The sequence below is a fragment of the Mya arenaria genome, chromosome 5, assembly GCF_026914265.1.
Source record: "Mya arenaria isolate MELC-2E11 chromosome 5, ASM2691426v1".
NCBI classification, from domain to species: Eukaryota; Metazoa; Mollusca; class Bivalvia; order Myida; family Myidae; genus Mya; species Mya arenaria.
The window spans coordinates 51,715,254-51,736,909 of record NC_069126.1 but is presented as its reverse complement, the minus strand read 5'-3'; the positions used below and the strand labels follow the sequence as shown (position 1 = coordinate 51,736,909).

The 21,656-nt window shown below is 33.7% G+C and overlaps 1 long non-coding RNA gene across 1 annotated transcript; it reads right to left on the bottom strand.

Annotated features, from left to right (window-relative positions):
- Nucleotides 1–1,010: 1,010 nt before the first annotated feature.
- On the bottom strand, nt 1,011–20,770 carry LOC128233836 (uncharacterized). The gene is made up of 4 exons (XR_008260792.1): nt 20,520–20,770; nt 6,515–6,628; nt 5,796–5,903; nt 1,011–1,123 (listed from the first exon to the last, which is right to left on the bottom strand). It is a non-coding gene; the product is annotated as an uncharacterized LOC128233836 (long non-coding RNA).
- Between the last annotated feature and the right edge of the window lie 886 nt (nt 20,771–21,656).

Here is a 21,656-nt window from a genome sequence, read left to right as displayed (position 1 = left end):
CCACCAGACTAAACAGTCATGAAATTTGCTGAAAATAGGTTATAATCTAATAAACTGTTACAAAAACTTAATCAATTGATAAGGTTTTACTTAATAATTTTATGTTCTATCTATTTCCTTGTTTTATTGAGGGTAAGAATTTACACTATGTACCTCATTGGCTCATACACAGACACCCACAATAAGAAATTTTATTTAGGTCATCTTACTAACTAAACATACTACCACATTGGCTTATACACAGCCAACGCAAAATCTGACGTAGGGAGTGTGTATCAGATGAGTGGCAGAAGGCAGACCTTTAAACACCTGCCAAAGGTAAAATTCGTAATGATAAAGCGCCTAATGATAACCTATCTGCAATTTCATTGGCTTCATCATGTATTTGAGTCATATGTCACATTATTTTGCTTTAACAAGCATTTTATCATGGAAAACCAAAATATATTACTATTTCTAATGTTAAAAGGTTGTATTCTAAATTCTGATAGTTTTGTTGTTCAGGCTGGATCCATTTTCTTTCTGTTTATATAACAAACTTATTTTTTTTGTTCTTTTTTCCAGTTGAAAATGGGATAATTACTATTAAAGCCAGTGTAACAGAATATTAAATAGACATGTGTGAATCACCACCATTAAGGGCATTGCAATTGTTTTCCAAGTTTTATGAACGGAACACAAGTTTTTTGTTGAATATCAAAATTAATTTTTTGCACAATGTCACATCGCCAACAACACCAGGGCTAATTACTTTTTACTACTTTCTTTTAAATCCAGACAGTCAAGATATTTTTTTTTTCACTTCCTTCATTTGACTTGAATTTAACGTCAAATTGGAAAAGTTAACAAGATTGTGACTAACAGAAGCAGCACTAAAACTGATGCGGGAAAACAAAAATGAAGAAGAACAACTTCACCATAATACATTCAATTAATGTTTATCAGTCAACTTCAAAAATATATTAAAATTAATCAGTTGGTTTTAAAGTAACTCAAACGAAATGTTATTTACCAGGTTCTCCATGATTAAGGAAAATCAGAATTCCTACTACAATTGTTCCAACTACACTGATTCCTGCCATACTGAATCCTGCAATGGTGTCGTCTTTAAAGCAGTTCTTTGCTGAAAAAGAAACAAAGCAAAAAGAAGTAATAAGTGATGGCTTATAAATAAAAACAAGAGGGCCAAGATAGCCCTATATCATTTACCTGATTGGACAAAGGGTTCTTAAGTTATTGATTGGACAAAATATTTGACAGTCCTCCCACCCGTTTACCACAGATGAAACTATTTTATGTCCCATTTTTAAACGGGCTTATAAAAACATGAAAATATGTAGCGTATGTGAACAAGTTTGGCTGATATTGCTCTTTAGCGCCGACTCTATTGACTACTCGATGCAGACACATCAACCGCATCTCAAATGGGTCATTTAAATATTTCAATCTTGCAAGTTCCTTTTTGTAAACAATATCCCAGATGTTTATAAAAGCAAAGTGAAGCATTATGGGTATTGAATTTTGTTTGAATGATCACAGGATAAAATCAGAAGGTGTTTATTTATACTATCAATCACAGGTATAACTTTCAATTATGATGTAATAGCACGAGGCCGAGAATGGAAATTCCTGGAATTTGGGAGGTAAATTGGTTGAAATTGTCCCAGTGGTTTAGAAGGAAGTTGATTGAAGGAAAATGTTGACGCTAGATGGACGACTGAGAGATGATAATGGAAAACGGACAGTCACCCTATCACAATAGCTATCAACTATCACTAGTACTTTAGTCAGTGAAATCGAATGGAATGACTTTTCAACATATAGAAAACATCCGCTCATGATGCCTGGCAATCTGTGAAAGATTGAAGCAATGAAGAAGACTCAAGTTGAGTTCATCAAACAAGCTTTTTTAGTTTACTCTATAATATTATTATAGATTTTTTTTCCAAAAGGTCAATAATTCTATTAATGGACACTGCACAAAATTGTTCCTCTTTGGTTATCTGCACACATAACACCTGATCATCTGATATTTTTAAGCAAATACTCAAAGGGCGGAAAAGGATTAAGATACACAAGAGTGTTTCACTACTAAGGGTAAAACTCTGTTAAAAGTGGTATCTGCACAAAATTCTGTCTTTATGATCATCTATACAATCATGACTTGATAGTATGTGAAAGTAAATCAAAAGCAAATCCTCCTTATGGTTGAAGAGGTCAGTTCAAAACACAATATATTTACATGTCCAAACTTGACATGTCGATTTTCTGCTTGTGTCAAACTTTTTCCCCAGTCCTGAATTTATTCCTCCTTTTTCTTTATAAAATGATTTTGCATATGTCTGTCTTGATTTTCCCGCTAAGCCGAAGTCATATTGCAACCCATGTGGTGGAATTTCACACATTTTCTATGTTCTTTATGTTGAACTGCAGATATAGCGTTAGGTGAGAAAGAAACCATGACAGCGTGCGGCATGTCGCTAAATTACCGAGCATGTCAAAATAACAAACTGTCATAATTTGGAGTATACAGTCAAACCTGTATTAAGTATTAATCAAGGTTGGACATTTCCGCCATTTTATCTTTGTTTAAACAGAGGTCTTTTATGCAACTTCATCACAGTCTCACACCACAGTCAGTATCATCAGTAGTATTATTATTAAAGAAGATTAAAAACAGATGTATATAAAATAACTTTATTTCAAATTTATAAATAAAATGCATAAGATGAATGATTTATGCTCTCATATTCCTCCACAATTTCTGGCTTATGCCTAAGCAAGAAATTGACATAAGTCAGTCCACAGTTAATTTCCTTGGCAACGCTTTTTGCACGACGGCTATTTTATAATAATTGTATACACTCGACACGTTTTTTTAGAGTCAAACATGTTCGATTTGTCTTATTTTCAGCCATTATCAAAATTTAAAAAAAAATATCGAAAAGAATGCAATGTTAATATCCGTTCGTAGAAATATAAATGAAAATTAAAATGGAAATGTATACATATCGTAACTCGTTTCACACCTTCAAGTGACAATGCAAACTGTAAATTCATATTAACCGGTGCTCTTCGTCGGTTTATGATACTTTAGTTCGTTATTATTAAAGTATCATCATAAATTGTGTCAATTCTGATCAAAACATTCGCCAACGTGTTATAAATCTAATTCCTGGATGAGTAAACACATATGGCAACAGTATGCAACAAGAGCGGTCACAGACAGCTATATCCTCCGCCTCATGGGGGCATTTTTTGTAACGAAAGCCAATCAATGGTGAGGGTAGTTTTTCATGAACATAATATATGCGTAAAAATAAGAAATGCAATGACTCTTCCATACAAAACGTAGGAGTAGTTGCGAAGAAACCAATTTTAAATGAAAAAATGGCAATGACTCTTTCAAAAATGGCCGAATCGCGAAAGCCCGACAATATGCGCTGCGTCACTATATAGTCGTCAATCTGTGAACGTTTGGTAGAAATCGCATAAAGAACGTAAAAGGAGTTGCGAAGAAACCAATTTTAAATGTAAAATAAACAAAGGGCTGTAACTCTTTCAAAAATGGTCGAATCGTAAAAGCCCGACAATATGCGCTGCGTCACGATATAGACATCAATCTGTGAAAGTTTGGTAGAAATCGCATGAAAAACGTAAGAGGATTTCCGAAGAAACCAATTCTAAATGTAAAATAAAGAAAGGGCAATAACTCTTTCAAAAAATGGCCGAATCGCGAAAGCCCGACATTACGCGCTGCGTCACTATTCAGTTATCAATCTGTGAAAGTTTGGTTGAAATCGCATGAAAAAAGTTAGAGAAGTTGCGAAGAAACCAATTTTAAATGTAAAATAAGCAAAGGGCAATAACTTTTTCAAAAATGGCCGAATCGGGAAAGCCCGACAATATGCGCTGCTTCACTTTATGATCATCAATCTGTGAACGTTTGGTAGAAATCGCATGAAAAACGTAAGAGGAGTTGCGAAGAAACCAATTTTAAATGTAAAGTAAGCCAAGGGCAATAACACTTTTAAAAATGGTCAAATCGCGAAATCCCGACAATATGCGCTGCTTCACTTTATGATCATCAATCTGTGAAAGTTTGGTAGAAATCGCATGAGAAATGTAAGAGGAGATGCAAAGAAATGAATGTGGGACGGACGGATGCACGACGCACGCACGGACGCACGCACGGACGCAAGCATAGACGCACGGAATCGCGCCTACCATTACTAAATCCCCTCGCCTTTTCAAGGCGGGGAATAATTAAAGCTGTGTATTGGAAAGAATTACAAGCGGAAGTGTCAGTGAGAAGGGATTAGTGGCCGCAATTAAGCGTTTATATGGCTCCATTGGGTAAAAAATATAAAGGCCGTGGCCGCGTTAGACAGTTGGCCGTTAAATGCACATACTTTATGCACATACTATATATAGTAAAAATGTACTGGGGAAATTCGCAGTGGCGAATAAATAGAGGATATTTGTTTATTTCAGTGTAAGATCGTATTTTATTTCACGAGTGTCATAGAAAAACATATTTTCACTGATTGGCCTACTAAGTTCATCTTCAGTACTACATTTTATGACTGAGAGATATATTCACTAGCATCCTGAGACTAAGTTCAGGGCTTTTTCTTCCAATTTTGGGAAAAAGACCCTAGTCTTCTGGGAAAACTTGCGTCGCGGAATATGCGGAAATTGGGAAATTTTACAGTAAAAAGAACAAGCTTTCCAGTCTCCTACGAATGAGGAAATTATTAAGTATTAGCATTTCCCTTTCAACAGACCTGAAAAGGCTGAAATATCAATTGCAACAAATCATGACAGATAATTGTTCACACTGATCTCTGAATGTGATGGAAATCAATGGTTTCTGAATTTAATTACCCCCAAAACTTTACATCACATAATTTATTATTATATTGAATGAACCAGTACAGGTAAAAAGTCATTCCCAAAAAATATATATTATATTTTGCTTTCGAAATGGGTTTGATAGTCGGACCCATGGGTTCTTTAAAAAAGCCCTGGAGTTTCAGATTCAAAAGCAAATCTTATTTTATTGTTATTTTTCTACTACTAAAGCATTGATAGTGATAATTGCTGAGCATGTTCCAAATAACAGGTACAGGCTTTACTATAATTAATTCCCAGAGGTAGATACAGGACTTGATGTTAAAGTGGGCGCATGCAACGTGGACCCCTGGATTCCTCCCTCCAAGTTTGGTCTTAATGTTTAGAGTCCTCCTTAAGAGGCAGACTTTAGATGCTTAACCAATTTTAGTATAAAATAATCCATTCAGGTATATTCTATGCATATTTGTTTTTCTACATTGCCTTGAAAAAGTTAATCCCATCCCCTGGATCTGTTATACAACACAATGAACTTTTTGTTTCTGATTGTGAGTTTCAAACCTAGACTTAAGACATAAGTGAATATGTAATAGATACAGCGAAACGGTTTCTTACGTCTGTAAAAGGGCACTTTTGAAGAAAAAAATGAGTAACTGTATCTAAATTATTCGATAATAAGTGTATTGCATAAATTAGTGAGCAAATAAATGCATTAATAAACAAATACAGATTTATATTTCCAAAATATAAACATTAGATTAATATCATGGCCTTTCTAAATAGTGTTTCAGCTAGTTGGATTACTCGAAATTCTCGTGCACGGTCCACTAACAACCGTAAGAAGACACTTTTTCAATAGCTCTGCTGGGGGTATAGTCGTATAAGCAAAGATGAGCGAACATTTACTTTTTCAATCATGTTAATGGTGTAGCAAACTTTACCTTTGCTCAGACAGATGGCACTAAAAATCAACCCAGTCAATGCAACAATGAAGAGAATTATTGCGCAAATCAATAGTACTGTTGTTATTGGCTGATTTGGAGGAAAGACTGAAATAAAAACAGCTTTATATATCAATGCAAAAAAAAAAAAAAATATTTTCATTTTAAATACCTTTATAACAGATACATTCAACAGTTTACTTCAAATACCTCCTGAAATAAATATTCATTAACATAATTAATAAATGGCTCAATATGAACATTATATATATATAAGTATTTAATTATAACATCATAGCTGATAGGTTATTATGAGCTATGCTTAATACCTGTGTTCATATTCATAGCCTTCAAAAAGCATCAATTAAAGCTACATATAACTTTACTTTAAAGTGACACTCTTATTCAAAATCAATACATACAAATTCATAACAAACCTCAATTGAATGATAAACCTTAACAGGTGGAAATGCTTTGTTTAATGCTCATTTCATTTAATTTAAACTCGGTATCCTTCATAAGAACAATTGTTTTCAACATTTATTCATCCTTAAAATTTTGAACATTAAACAATATTATTAAGTGTGATAAATCTTATTTGGGAGTAAGAGTGCATCTTTAATATTAGGCCTCATACAAATTGGGTCAGAAAGTTTATAAATCCTTTTCCACATCTTCTTCTAATATTTATACAATAACAATGATCTTATAATTATTACCTCTATAACCGCGAAACACTAACACAGCCATTGCGCAAATGTACACTGCTAAGAATGTCCCGCAAACACTATCCCTCGTCTTTTTGTCTTTGCAGCAATAGCAGTCAGGGATTTCTGAAATGAGACAACTTACAATAATACAAAGAAACTACAGAAACAAGCTACAAAGTAGTACCTTCCCATAAGACAGATATTGATTGCAAAGCACAACATTTCCTGCACTCTGACAAATATTCCAAAAATATTACTGGTGATTACACTGTTGGCCATCAACAAGCCACCTTTATATGATTGACTTTCAAAATAGTTCCGAAGAGATATTTTAAAATGAATGGATGCTGAAATTATGCTACAGTGCCTTTAATGAACTGTGATATTTTAAGTATCCAAGAGGTATATAACAAGAGGGCCATAATGGCCCTAACTCGCTCACCTGAGTAAAAGAGTTTAACCTTTGTAATCAATATAACTTGATATTTGTTCTCAAAGAATATTGAAAAACATACTGGTCAAACATGTTGCCTGGATAATCACTGACAGGACTTGCTACAATTGCCTGCACACTGACAGGACTTGTCACAGTTTCCTGCACGCTGACAGGACTTGATAATTGACTGCACTGACATGACTTGGTACAGATACCTGCAAACTGACAGGACTTTTTTCAGTTGCCTGCTCACTGACAGTACTTTGTTCAGTTGCCTGCACACTGACAAAACTATGTTAAATTGCTTGCACACTGAAATAACTTTTAGTATAGATACACAAACAACAAACAGTGCACCATCCAATAAAATCAATAAACTGCCTAAAAATAAGCTTTAAAAATCAAATATCAGTAAACATTCAGCACCTTCCACTAATATTCTTACATCTAGGTTCACATCACCTTCCTTCTCATGTTCTAATTCAAATATGTCTTTATATAAATTAAGGCTTATTCACTATCCACACAGAAGATAAGATTGTAGCTTAGACTAATGTACATGAAGTTTACAATAATCTACATGAAGTTCAATGGAAAAGTCTAATTATTAAATATATCATTAAGTAAAAATGAAATTTCTTCTGAAGAATAAATTGTATAATAATTATTTGAATATATGAATCTAAAAATAGAACAATAATTACCTTAGAAGTGACTATGTTGAAGACTTGATAAAACTTAAAATCTATTCCCTTGTTACTAAAAATAGAAAGTTGTGGAATCTCCAACAAAAAGGGAGACCATATAGCAAGACTTGCTGCCCTTGCTTCAAGAGTAAACTTTACATTACTATCAGATTTTAACATTTTGGCCATTTTGTTGTTGTTGTTGTTTTTGATCAATCATGACCCCTTGTTGTATTTTTGTAGAGGAAAAGTTTAATTGAATTTGGACTGGCAGTTTTAGAGGAGATGTTTTTTTAAAGCAAACTAGGAAGCTGTCCGTTTTGTTGTTGTTACTGTTGTTGTTATTGTTGATCTATCGTGACACCTTGTTGTTTTTTTGTAGAGGGTCACTTAAGGAAGCTTCCTGTAAAGTTTCATCTAATTTGGAGCGGTAGTTTCAGAGGAGATGCTTTTTTTAAAGCAAAACAGGAAGTCAGCCATTTTGTTGTTGTTACTGTTGTTGTTGTGGTTGATCAATCGTGACCTTTTGTTGTATTTTATAGAGGGTTACCCAAGGAAGCTTCCTGTAAAGTTTTATTGAATTTGAATCGGTAGTTTCAGAGTTTTTTAAAGCAAAACAGGAAGACGGCCATTTAGTTGTTATTGTTGTTGTTCAATTGTGACCCCTTGTTGTATTGTTGTAGATGGTCACCCAAGGAAGCTTCCTGTGAAGTTTCATTGAATTTGGCCAGGTAGTTTCTGAGAAGAAGATTTTTAAGCAATTGTTGACGGCCGGACTGACTGACTGACGGACGGACGGACTGGCGGATGTACATGAAAATAGTCAAGCATGCACTGGACAGGATGTAAATTTATGCAGCAAAAACAGAACATTGCAAAAGGGCTGATTCAAATGAACAACATTTCAAAAGGTACAAATAATCTTCATGTTTATCTTAGTGAATCTGCTGTTTGCTTAGGCTCTTTAATATTTTACACAGATGGATTTTAAATTAGAAATATAACAATAAGCTAGACTTAATTAAGTTATTCTTAAAGTTTATATAATGTGCATTATATCATGTTCTTTATAAAATACAATACTGTTTCATATGCCTCAAGACTTTCAGACAGTGCGAAAAACTTTTTTTCTTCACAGGACATTGTGACAGGTAAACACTAAAAGTTTACCTGTCGCAATAAATATATACTTGTCGCAATGTTCAGTCATATTTGCCTATATGTTCATGTTTAGATTTTCTTAGTTAGATGTGTCCTACTGTTATAAAATAAAGTGGAAGCTGAACAAAAAGGCATACAAATCAATATTTTGATCTTTAAGTAATCATTTTTTCTCTCCTTTGCCAAAAAAAAACAACAACTCATATTAATAGTCCTCCTTCGGTTCGTCCAACCATAAAGCAGCTAGATCTAACTATTTTATTCATCTTTAAATTTAAGATACAGAATGGTTATAAAACATAATGAACAGTAGTACAATTCAAGTCAGACACAACAGTAATGCAAAAGCAAAATTAGAGTTATTGTTTTGACAATGTTAAACAGAGCGGATATAGTGTCAGCAAGATATATTCTTCATCATATTTAAATCGGTTTGATTGCTCGGAACCACTTTGTCGAAAAAAATAGATAATAAATTTTGTAATTTCCGAACATTTCTCTCAAATCCCGCCTATTAATAAGTCTAACAGTACGAGCTGAAATCAGAGCCTTGCGTGTATTTTCAGGTTTTATTGAAACATGTGCAAAATGGTTTTTAGAAATAGTGATACACTGACTAACACACTAAATAATCATGATATAATAGTCGAAAATAACATTAAACATTTATTGAAAACTATCAAATAGAAAGTAAAAGTCAATTTTCCGAAAATTAAACAGTGCTGACTGTAATTTTTACAAGACAATGTGACAAACCGATAACAACGTGTCGCCGGTCAAAATGGAAACATACCGGACATGTCTGACTGTACGACAGACATTCACATTGATTGGACGTTTAGTGTTAAGTTACTGCATACTATTATATGGTTGCTGTTATAAATTACAGGGATATACATGAAGCTTAAAAACAAGATTTTTAATAACTACATGTATATGCACCTTTTAAATGTTTAGCTATTTCCTTTCTTTTAAATACACATGAATATATGATGTCCACATCACCGGAGCTAGTCCTTGAAAAGTCAAACGAATACATGTAATAATTTGACTGCAAAAATAAGTTACGGGCCTGTTTTTATGAACCAGACAATAAATGTAACCACCCCCCCTCCCCCTAGAATAGCGAGGACTTTGATTTTTAGTCCAGCCAATTACCCCTCCCCCCAACCCCCCCCCCCCAAAAAAAAAAAAAACAAGGCCCATTCCCCACTCTTTTCGAAGTGAAAACAAAACCACCGCATTTACTCAGCACTGCCGGGTCTCCTGGAAGGTAAAAACACGGCCCATTTCCCCTGCTATCCCCGGATTTATTTTACATGGTATAAAATATAAAGATCAATCCATTTACCAAACGAATATTGTGTTAAGGAGCATACATTTTCACGATTGGCTACAGTAACATATTTTTAACACCATGTAGCCAAAGAAATGAGTAGATTCATAGCAAGAGTGTGAGTGTATGTACCATGCATTAGACAACGAGAGAAATTTACATTTTAAACTATGATATAGGGTGTATATAAATAATAATTACCTGGAGTAGATTGTGAAGATGTTGCTGTTAATACTAATGAAATAATTCAGCTATCCAGAAAAAAAGTGTTAAAATCAGTCCGTTTGTCAATTTCAATTATATATAGAATTTGCTTGTTTGAAAAGTGTTTGTCTCCCCCATTATGTGACCTTGAAGTGTGGCCAATTAATACATATTAAATGATCATGACCTTGACCATTGGCCCACTGATCTCAAAATCAATAGGGTCATGCCTAAGTCATAAAAGCTTGCATACCATGCAAGTATGAAGTTTCTGGACCCAATATTTGACCTTTGAACATTTAACATATTTTTCATTGTTAATGTCATCCTTGCAAACTTAACTGCTTTGCAAGTTAAATACACTTGTGAACTGCAATATTTCTGAAAAGATTTGAGACTGTTTCAGCTGTACTTGTTTTATTTAAATATATATGAGCAGCACATAAAATATTTCATCTTTTAAACTTTTAAACAACACACCGTTGACAATTATTGTAACATAAGCAAGCTCCTGAACAATCCACCTATTGTTCATATTGTCACTGATAACATAATTTTCATGTGATTGAAATATTTTTTTCTGTTTAATAGAATCATCAACTTTTTTCAAAAACTCAAGGTAAATTACTAAATTGAATATGGGTCTTAGATTGCTTCACATGTGCATCATTTAATTTATTGTCTATGTTACAATGTGTACATGTTGGTTAAGGAATTGGTTTGCAGGTATGGAATAATAATAAGGGGCAAAATTAACTCAATAATTATTGAAACTATTAATTTGGGCCTTCAACTAAATATATATGAATGTATTGTCGCTGGTAATATTTGTCCAAAGTTTCAATTGAATATCTTCATTATCCTTATAGTTCTTGCTAAGATTCTAGTTTTTGAAAGGCAGTGCCCTCGCAAAGGATATCACAGTATCAGCCAACTGATTTTGACTGTGCCTTGTTGCAAATCAAGAACCAATCAAAAACAGTTGTAATAAAATGACATTACTGATGCATCGTATTAATTCGTTTACCCTGGCAATCAACATCATGATCCATATCGGAAATAGCTGACTTTTGGCGATATAATATGACGTCAATTTTTAATATGGGATAAACTAACTACCGCTAAGGCAAACTTTACAGTGTTTACAGACTTGTTCAATCTTACTAGAAATGTCCGGCAATCTAGCACATTTCGGGAATACTGTGGTTTTGATTACGTATTTATGAAACTAACATCTTATCTGTAACTCAGCATTTCAATACAATTATGCTAATAAGTTAAACTTTTGCAGGTGTTAGTTTAGATTGCAGTTGGTTCAAATATAAGACTTACATTAGTCAGAACAAATAACCATTGATAATTGCGGATAATTTTATGTAAGGATTAATGAAGTGTGTATTTAAACCTGCTTTTTAGCCTGTAAATAAGCAAAGCCTTATATTAACCTAAAAGTAAGTTTTTCCGGACATGGAAAATAACATGGCGAACAATATCCAAAATAGAAGTTATCGAGTGTTCATCATAGCGAAACAAAGCAGATGGTTGCGTAATTCTGATGGCTGTGATCTTGTCACTTTTATTGGGTTGTGAATGACAAACCTGGTTTGTGCATCAAATAGTTTACTGACTTAGCCGTTTTGAATTAAATTGAAAAAAATAAAAAAATCGCACCATTTTTATAATCATTTTCTATTCCTGATATTGTTTTGGCGTGCTCAAAATCAATCCAGACCCAGGCAAATTGTCAGTTTTTAAAAGCCCTGATCATAATGTTTACACATGTGTACTTTTTCATTAACTTAAGTTTCAATTTTATAACCATCATCGATATATGAATATTTTACTTATTTTGTATGCATTCCGTTACTACCAATATATCTGTTTATTTATAATACTTTCTAAACTGCAATTCATTTAGTGTTTATATTGACTATAAACCAATACATATATCACATACTTCTTTTCTCTTGATGTTGACTAACATAATTATCAAATACAAATGAGCTAGTGACCTAGTATTTTTAACCAAAAAGACCCATATTTATACTTATTAGAGATATCGTTCATACAAATAACCTGATCAACAGAAACTATTGCATTTGTGTGAGGAAAAATGAACATGTTATCAATACATCAGCTTTTCTAATAAGATCTGTCCCAGAGACCTAGTTTTTGACCCTAGATGACACACTTTATCATCTAAGATTTCAAGTACACAAATATTTTAAAAGTTAATTAAAATTAAAATTTAAAAAAAAATATGGATTAAAAAAAAATCATGATTGGGATGTGTGTTTATAAAATAGCAATTGAATGTAGTTGTTGACTGATATTGATAGTTTTGGTAAGCATAGAATTATCCTAAGATTTGACCTAGTTTTTGATCTGAGGTGACCCATATTCACAAATGTTTAAGACAAGATGTAGACAAATATTGTGACTAAGTTTCATTACGATTCGACAAAAATTAATGAAACTTTATGACTGTGGAATTCTTTCTCCTAAGATTTGACCTTGTGACCTATATTTTGACCGGGGATGAATAATATTAAAGAACTTTCAAGATATTATGCAGACAAATATTCTGAGCAAGTTTCAAAAAGATTTGACAAAAATTGTTGAATTTATTACGTTGAAAGATTTTCCTAAGATTTGACCTAGTGACCTAAAATTTGACCTGGGATGACCGATATAGAAAATAAGCAAAATATTATGCAGACAAATATTCTGACCAAGTTTCATCAAGATATGAAAAAAATGTTGAATTTATGACGTGGAAATATTTTTCCTAAGATTTGACCTAGTGACCTAGATTTTGACCCGAGTTGAAAAATAAGCAAGATATAATGCAGACAAGCATTCTGACCATGTTTCATCAAGATTTAATAACAAGAGGGCCATTATGGCCCTAAATCGCTCATCTGCGTAAAAGAATTTAGCCTTTGTAATCAATATAACTTGATATTTGTTCTCAAAGAATATTGAAAAAGATACTGATCAAACATGTTGCCTGGATAATCAATGACAGGACTTGCCACAGTTGCCTGCACACTGACAGGACTTGTCACAGTTTCCTGCACACTGACAGGACTTGGTGATTGACTTCACACTGACAGGATTTCGTTCAGTTGCCTGCACACTGACAGGACTTGATGATTGACTGCACACAGACATAATTTGATTCTCATATCTGCACACTGACAGGATTTTGTTCAGTTGCCTGCACACTGACAGAACTTGATAATTGACTGCACACTGACAGCACTTGGTACAGATACCTGCACACAGACAGGACTTTGTTCAATTGCCTGCACCCACAGGACTTCGGTCAATTGCCTGCACACTGACAAAAGCATGTTAAATTGCTTGCACACTGAAAGAGTTTTAAGTATAGATACACAAACAACAAACAGTGTACCATCATATAAAATCAATAAAGTGTCTTAAGCTCTAGTAATCAAATATCACAGCACCTTCCACTATTATCATTGCTTCTTCCATCTATTTCAACATCACCTAAAATATCTATTTGCAAATTCAATTATTGTTAAACATGAATAATTAAGTATACAACATTTTGGTTTAAAGTACTAAAATGAAACAGGGTAATGCATTTCGATAATGGTGAAGCATAAACATTTAAAACTATTAATAAATATTCAGTTTCCATAATACTGTATACAATATAACATAATTATGGCACATGTATCTTAAACAGGCTCTCAAGAGTTAACGTTCCACGGGCTGTAAAATGATAATCGATAATCGGCCCTGGCAGCGAAACTGATAATGCACCGAGTCATTTAAATAATCGTGAAATCCCTGTGTTACTATATATAGAAACATATGTATTAAACGCACACCTATTCAACTTGTACTATGGAAATTCGGACAATAAAATTGGAGCAAGTGGGCGTAATTTCAAGCAAGTACCCCATAAGGAATTCATTTTACATAACTACCCTACTGACATAACTGTAATAGACCTTTGAGAGTAAAAACAACTCTTTCGAGGCAAAAGGTCATGTGTTTTTTTTTTGGATGAAAACTAGGGCAAATGCTTTGTTTTTATAATGCAAAATTTTTCACAAAAAAAAAACTGTTTCAATTGTTGTAAAATTATTCAATCCATACCATAAAACAGAAGTGCCGCATTCTTATGTTACGAAGTCACTGGCTTCATATGGGAAATTAGAAAGTATAGCCAATTAATTTCTTGTATGTGTTCGAAAAAAAAATGTATTGCTGCAACATTCATACTTTAGTTCATGTGAAATGGTTAAACTTTTTGCTAGCCGACAATGAGTTAATTGAGGAAATTTAAATCTAAATGTAATTTCACTGTTTGTTCAACAATACCGGTAATTGATGAAAACTTGGTTAAATATCACTGCACAATCAACTCAGTGTCAACTCATAAAATATCACCAACTTTAAAACTGTTTTTGTGTTATTGTCAGAAAAACATATATATCTATCCTATAACTGCCAAACATTCCTATGAGATTCAAATTAAAAAGGTAAAGGATTTAAAGGACTGGCAAGTATCTAAAATTCAGAAAGTAAAACATACAAATGGTAAGTGCAAAAAGCCTACACTGAGATGTAAATAACTCCTTTAACCCTTTAGCACATAGACAAGTGGCCAGATAACACCTCCCAGTCAATAGCTTACTTACTGATATTTAGTCCTTATAAGTAAGAAAGTAAGTTGTTTATTATAGTGAAATGTGCATAACACAAATGACATTCACAATACAAATATAAATGATGATAACACCCGGCCCATTGGGCCTATAAGTCACCTTAATGTTAACATTTCTCAAGAATTGGTACATATATTAACATATATAAGTATGTAAGTCGCGGTGCTGTTTCTCTTTAGCAAATAGTGTGTACTATTAAAAAATAAAAGTAATCATTATAATTTCCTGAATACTGAACAGTTAACGTGTTTATCCTAGTGACCTAGTTTTTGACCACACATTACCATGATTTAAACTTGACTTAGAGATTATAAATATAAACATTCTGACCAACTTTCATGAAGATACAGTAATTAATGTGATCTTTAGAGTGTTAACAAGCTTTTCCTTAAATTGGACCTGGTGACCTAGATTTTGACCGCACATGACCCAGATTCAAACTTGGCCTAGAGCTAATCAATATAAACATTTTGACTAGGTTTCATGAACAAACAGTCATAAATGTGACTTCTAGAGTGCAAACAAGCTTTTCCTATGATTTGACCTAATGACCTAGTTTTTGACAACACATGACCCAGATTTAAACTTGACTAATAGATTATTAATATAAACATTCTGATTAACTTTCATGAAGAAACATTTATAAATGTGACCTCTAGATTGTAAACAAGCTTTTCTTTAAATTTGACCTTGTGGCCTAGTTTTTTACTACACATAACTAAGGTTAAAAATTTCCTAGAACTAATCAATGTATACATTCTGACTAAATTTCATGAATGTACAGTCATAAATGTAACCTCTAGAGTGCTAACAAGCTTTTCCTATGATTTGACCTAGTGAGCTAGTTTTTGACCGCACGTGACCCAACTTTCATGAAGGTATAGTCATAAATGTGACCTCTAGAGTGTTGACAAGCTTTTTCTTCAATTTGACCTGGTGACCTAGTTTTTGACCGCACATGACCCAGAATCGACCTTGACCTAGAGATTATTGATATTAACATTCTGATTAAATTTTCCGAAGATACAGTCATAAATGTGACCTCTATAGTGTTAAAAAGCTTTTCCTTTAATTTGACCTGGTGACCTAGTTTTTAACCCCAGATGACCCAATATCGAACTCGTCCAAGATTTTAATGAAGGTGACATTCTGACCAAGTTTCATTAAGACTGTTCCCAAATTGTGACCCCTCGAGTGTTAACAGTCAAATTGTTGACGACGGACGACGACGACGACTGCGACGGACGACGGACACAGGTCGATCACAATAGCTCATCTTGAAAAAGGAGTGGAAAATAAGCTGTGCAAAAACTATTTTTGACATTAACCTTGACCGACATGACATTGATATAAAATACACTCACAGATTCACATAAAATAACACAGGAACTTCAACTGACATTAATTATAATGAGAATGGAAACACCAGAGAAGATGGCAGTGGCATGAAATACAATGATGAGAGCATTGATGGATACAACAATACTATAAAATATGCTGATGAAAACATCGACTGATACAGGTATGATTTGAAATATTCCGAAGGGAGTATCAACAGACATGGCAATGATATGAAAAACATCAAAAGGAGCTGTGGTGAGCAATTTTATCAATAGCATCAGAAACAATGATCATTAACTATATAATTTAACATATAGCTTGATGTTCTCTGGTTCAATACAAATCAAAACTCAATTTCTAAATTAAACATCCTGACAAACATTTCACTGTTTGAACTGTAGACAAAGTTTTCTTTAGACTGTTTATCATGGCTTGATCTTTGATCTGACTTCAAAAACCAATCATCTACTCTGGTCAAGGGCAACCTACTTTTGAAGTTTCCTGGTCATATATTAATCTGTTCTCAATTTATAGTGTGAACAAAATATTCATCACACTGTGTAGACAGTGAACTTGATCTTTGACCAGAAAAACAATAATTGGGAAAATACTGATCAAAGGCAACCTACCACTGATGTTTCATGGTTGTAGGTCAAACCATTCACAAGTTATATAGTAGAAAAGTTTTTATTAGACTGGTGAAAAGGATCTTGACCCGGTGGTCGAAATTAGCACAATTTAAGCATGCATACCTGAAACTCATAACATGCCTATCAGACTTGTTCTTTATCCAATAAAGCATTTTAGTCTGACAGGCCTGTGGACTTCACTGAGAACAAAATCTACAATTGTATCTATTTTCTTGTCCTTTCGAATATGTTTAATGTTTTTTATCAGTATCCATTTTACAATAATCTAATAAAGCTTACTCCAGTTTTCCCGAAATTGTAAATTTTTTGCTTGTACTCCAGACAAGCACATTGAAAGTTTCAGCCTGTCCGGAAAAATATTTGCCTGTCCAAACAAATATGACACCGAAGCAAAAACATATTGAGTGCTGACGATTTTGATTGTGCAAAATGTTGCAAACCAAGAACCAATCAATAGTTGAAATATTCCGTTACAGATGCATCATATTTACTTGTTTATCTCCGGCAACCAACATCATGATACCATATCAGAAATGGCCAACTTTCGTCGATGTTTTGTGACATCAAACATCAATGTGGGATCGACTTACTATACTGCTAAGGCAAATAATCAGTGGCAAGACAAAAGTTTTTGCATACATTTGGCTTTCGGGTACCTTTTTCGGTCAATATCCGTCTCAAAATATTACATCAAGACCATTATTTACGAAAGAGTTGCGAGACACGTACAAAATATGCGGGACATGTCAGCCGGACTAGCACATTTCGTAAGACTGTTTTTGGAATGTCTCAAACCTTTTCCCTTAACATGATCATTTGGTTTTCATTTCCATGATTCAGTTGCCAACCTTCAGTTTTCGATCTGCCATATGATTGGAAAAGCCTAACCAATTAAACAAGAGGGCCATGATGGCCCTAGATCGCTCACCTGTAAAAACGGACTAAAATGTTAGGCAGGGATGACTTTGACAAAAGGGTCAGGATTTGAAGAAAACTTTTTAGAAATCTACTATAAACAGACTTGTAAACCCCTTCCAAGACTTGTCAGTTGACTGGCAGTGTATTATTATTAGTTTTTGACATTGGGCTGAAAAATGTAGCCTCTAAATAGTTTACAAGACTTTTCAATACTAGGGCCCTGTGATCATGTTTTTGACCCAAAAGAGCCATACAACCTTTCTGACAATTTTCCAGGATATTTGTGCCGAAAATATTACCTCTAGAGTGTTCACAAGGTTTTTTTCTAAATTTCGGCTTTGTGACCTAGTTCTTGTCCCTAAATGACCCATATTCGAACTTGAGCTTGAAATCAACAAAATATATTTCTGACAAATTTCAAGGATATTTGGGCTGAAAATGTTACCTCTAGAGTGTTGCCAAAGTTTTTCCATATTTGGCACTGTGACCTAGTTTTTACCCCAGATGACCCATATTCGTACTTGAGCTAGATATTTACCGAACAACCATTCCGACAAATTTCCAGGATATTTGGGATGAAAATGTTACCTCTTAAGTGTTAAAAGTTTTTTTTTTCCATATTTGGGCTATGTGATCTAGTTTTTGACACCTGATGACCCATATTCGAACTTGGCCTAAACATGACCAAAACAACCTTTGTGACAAATTTCCTGGGTATTTGGGATAAAAATGTTATCTCTAGAGTACTAACAAGGTTTTTCCATATTTAGGCTCTGTGACCTAGTTTTTGACCCCAGATGACCAATATTCAAAATTGACTATAAAATTACCATAAAACAACCATTCTGACAAATTTCAAGGATATTTTGGCTGAAAATATTACTTTTAGAGTGTTATCAAGGTTTTATCTATATTTGGGGTCTGTAACCTTGTTTTTGTCCCCAGATGACCAATATTCGAACTTGAGTTATAAATAATTGGAACAACTTTCTGACAAAGTTTCAGGATATTTGATGTGAACATGTTACCTCTAGAGTGTTTACAACGTTTATTCCATATTTGGGCTCTGTGACCGTGTTTTTGACACCCCAGATTACCCATATTCGAATTCGAGAAAGAATTCATTGAAACAACCTTTTGACAAATTTTCAGGAAATTTAGACAGAAAATGTTACCTTGAGAGTGTTAACTAGGTTTTCCCATATTTGGGCTCTGTGACCAAGTGTTTGACACAAGATTACGTTCTACTATGTTCCTACAGAGTTCTAGTTTGTGGTTGCGCTGTCGGCATGTTTTTTTGATCTGCCCACAAAAACGATATCTCAATCAATTCTCCATTTTTTCAGACTATGCTGCAACTGATTGCTTTCATTCAGCCATGATCAAATCCAAAGCCGCATACGTCTTGGGTTCCTTTTCGTCATCGTCTCAGAATGACATCCAAAGCATCTGCATCATCCTTGATCTGCTGGACTTACATATAGGCAAGCAGTAGCCATGCTTGCTGTTGCACATCAGTCATGGTGAAATTAATGTTTAATTGCATACAATGTACTCTATACACTATTTAGTTGGTTCATTGTCATGTAAACGCTGATCAACGCGGGAAAAGTGCATTGTTAGCGCAATGATCACCGTACCTGCTCCGTACAATTGCTAAAAGAGCGCAGTTCGAAAAATAAAACTCATGGTAAGCGCCATAGACGTGACGTAGAACACCAAACGCAAGCGCCACCTATAACCTTCACGTTAGCACTGCGACCCATGTGTGTGTCAGTGGAAACATATATTAAGAATGCATGCTCTTGAATTTCTTCATGCAAATACCTTTAGATTTTTATAAGTTTTCTATGAACCATTCTCACCCTTGAATTATTTTTTTTTTAATTTGGTGCAACATAAATCCAAGAGGGTCAATTGTCCGCGAAATTGCTGACCTAGATCAGTTGCCTCAGTAGGTAGAAAGAAAGAGCGTTAAACTTTGTAATAACATGTTTTCGGCAATGGCAATTTTAAATATAAACTCTGCACTTTCGTATGATTGTAAGTAGGTTTATTTACAAACAAGGTTGCACTGTCTGGCTTATCCTTAGTAGGCTAAAATTTAAGGGACAAGTGGATTTCTTAATGCCTTAAAGAAATAAAAAGGTATATATATTATATATATATATATATATAATAGAAACTGCTGTACACTGACAACAACTTGATTATGTCTATCAGTTCACCTTTCTGACACTTTCATTAAATTGACAGGTTAAAGTAAACAGGCACCTGTTTCCCATGCTTTTTAAACAATGTGGGAAAAATAAACATTTTTCTGTTAAAAAAATTGAGATTTATATTTAAATTTTAGCTGATAAATTAAATATATTTCAATGCAATGAATAAAATTTTGGTATTTTGGTATTTAAACATTATTGTTTTTTTAAAGCCCTCTAGTTAGCTAAATCTGCCTTTAATTTACATAATGGGTGTCTATGGAGGTCTAAAAATGCCATGTTGTTACATTTGTCTCCATAATTAAATTATAGAAACATATTTTACGTATCCAAAAGTCAAACAAATCCACCAACCTTGTATAGTCACTTTAACAGTATCCTCAGTAGTTGCGTCCCCAGGTGACGTTGCTTTGTATGTTACAAAGATTTTGTAAACTCCAGTATTGTTTAGAGCTACATATTTTAAGGTTAGGCTCCCGTCAGTAGTGTATTCAATGTTATAGTTATTTTAAACAATGCTTGTTCCAGAAGCAGAAAACCAGACAAGGATATCAAATGATGTTGTAGTACTAGAATCTAAAGTAACGCTCCATAAAATGTTTGAAATGTGGCTAAAGTGCATTATATCCAAAGTTAAGGTGACATCTTCAGCAACAGTTGCTGTTACATCTTCTGGGAGGGGAGTGTTGAACTGGCATAGGACCCCTGAAACAAATATTTAATTTCAATGCACATTTAATCTTTATATATAGTTATTCATCATGCTTAAATATAGTTCTTTTAAGGCATAAGTAATGATGGGACAAGATTGAATATCATATAAGTCAAAATTTATTGTAATGTTTGTCACCAATTATTGGTATAATAGTGTGTTATTAAGAACCTGTGTACATAATAAGCATAAAACAGTACATTTGCATCTCAACCTATTCATTTCCATCACACCGTTCACAAAATTTAGTCCACTTTCCACACCACACAATCTTCCACTTTTCGCGGTAACCCTGCTAGTAATACAAGTAAATTGCGGAATTCATCGGAGCAATTAACCCGTTTCCGTGCTAAATTCTGCTGAGTTTCACAGAGTTCCTTTTTTCACAGAGGATTTTATTATAGGTTTATAAGCGTCGGTGATTGCCCGATCATATTGATTTTTTGACTATGAAGCTGTTGATATTACTTAAATATATTACTGTGATGTAATTAAGGTTTTAAAATATTAGTCAATCATTCTCTTTTTAAGAATAATAAAATACATGTATAGATTTTATTAGTGTTCATTTAATTTTATTTCAATTGGCTATTACAATTTACCTTTAACCAAACATTTGTTGGTTTAACATTAACCTTCATCGCCATAGTAAATAATGCTTGTTGCATGATTTCCATTTTATTAAAATATAACACCATACATGCCAAATCCCCCGGCGGGAGGAAAAATCCCACGGAATTCTGACCCATCACCTTGTCCCCCGCCGGGGGACCCATATA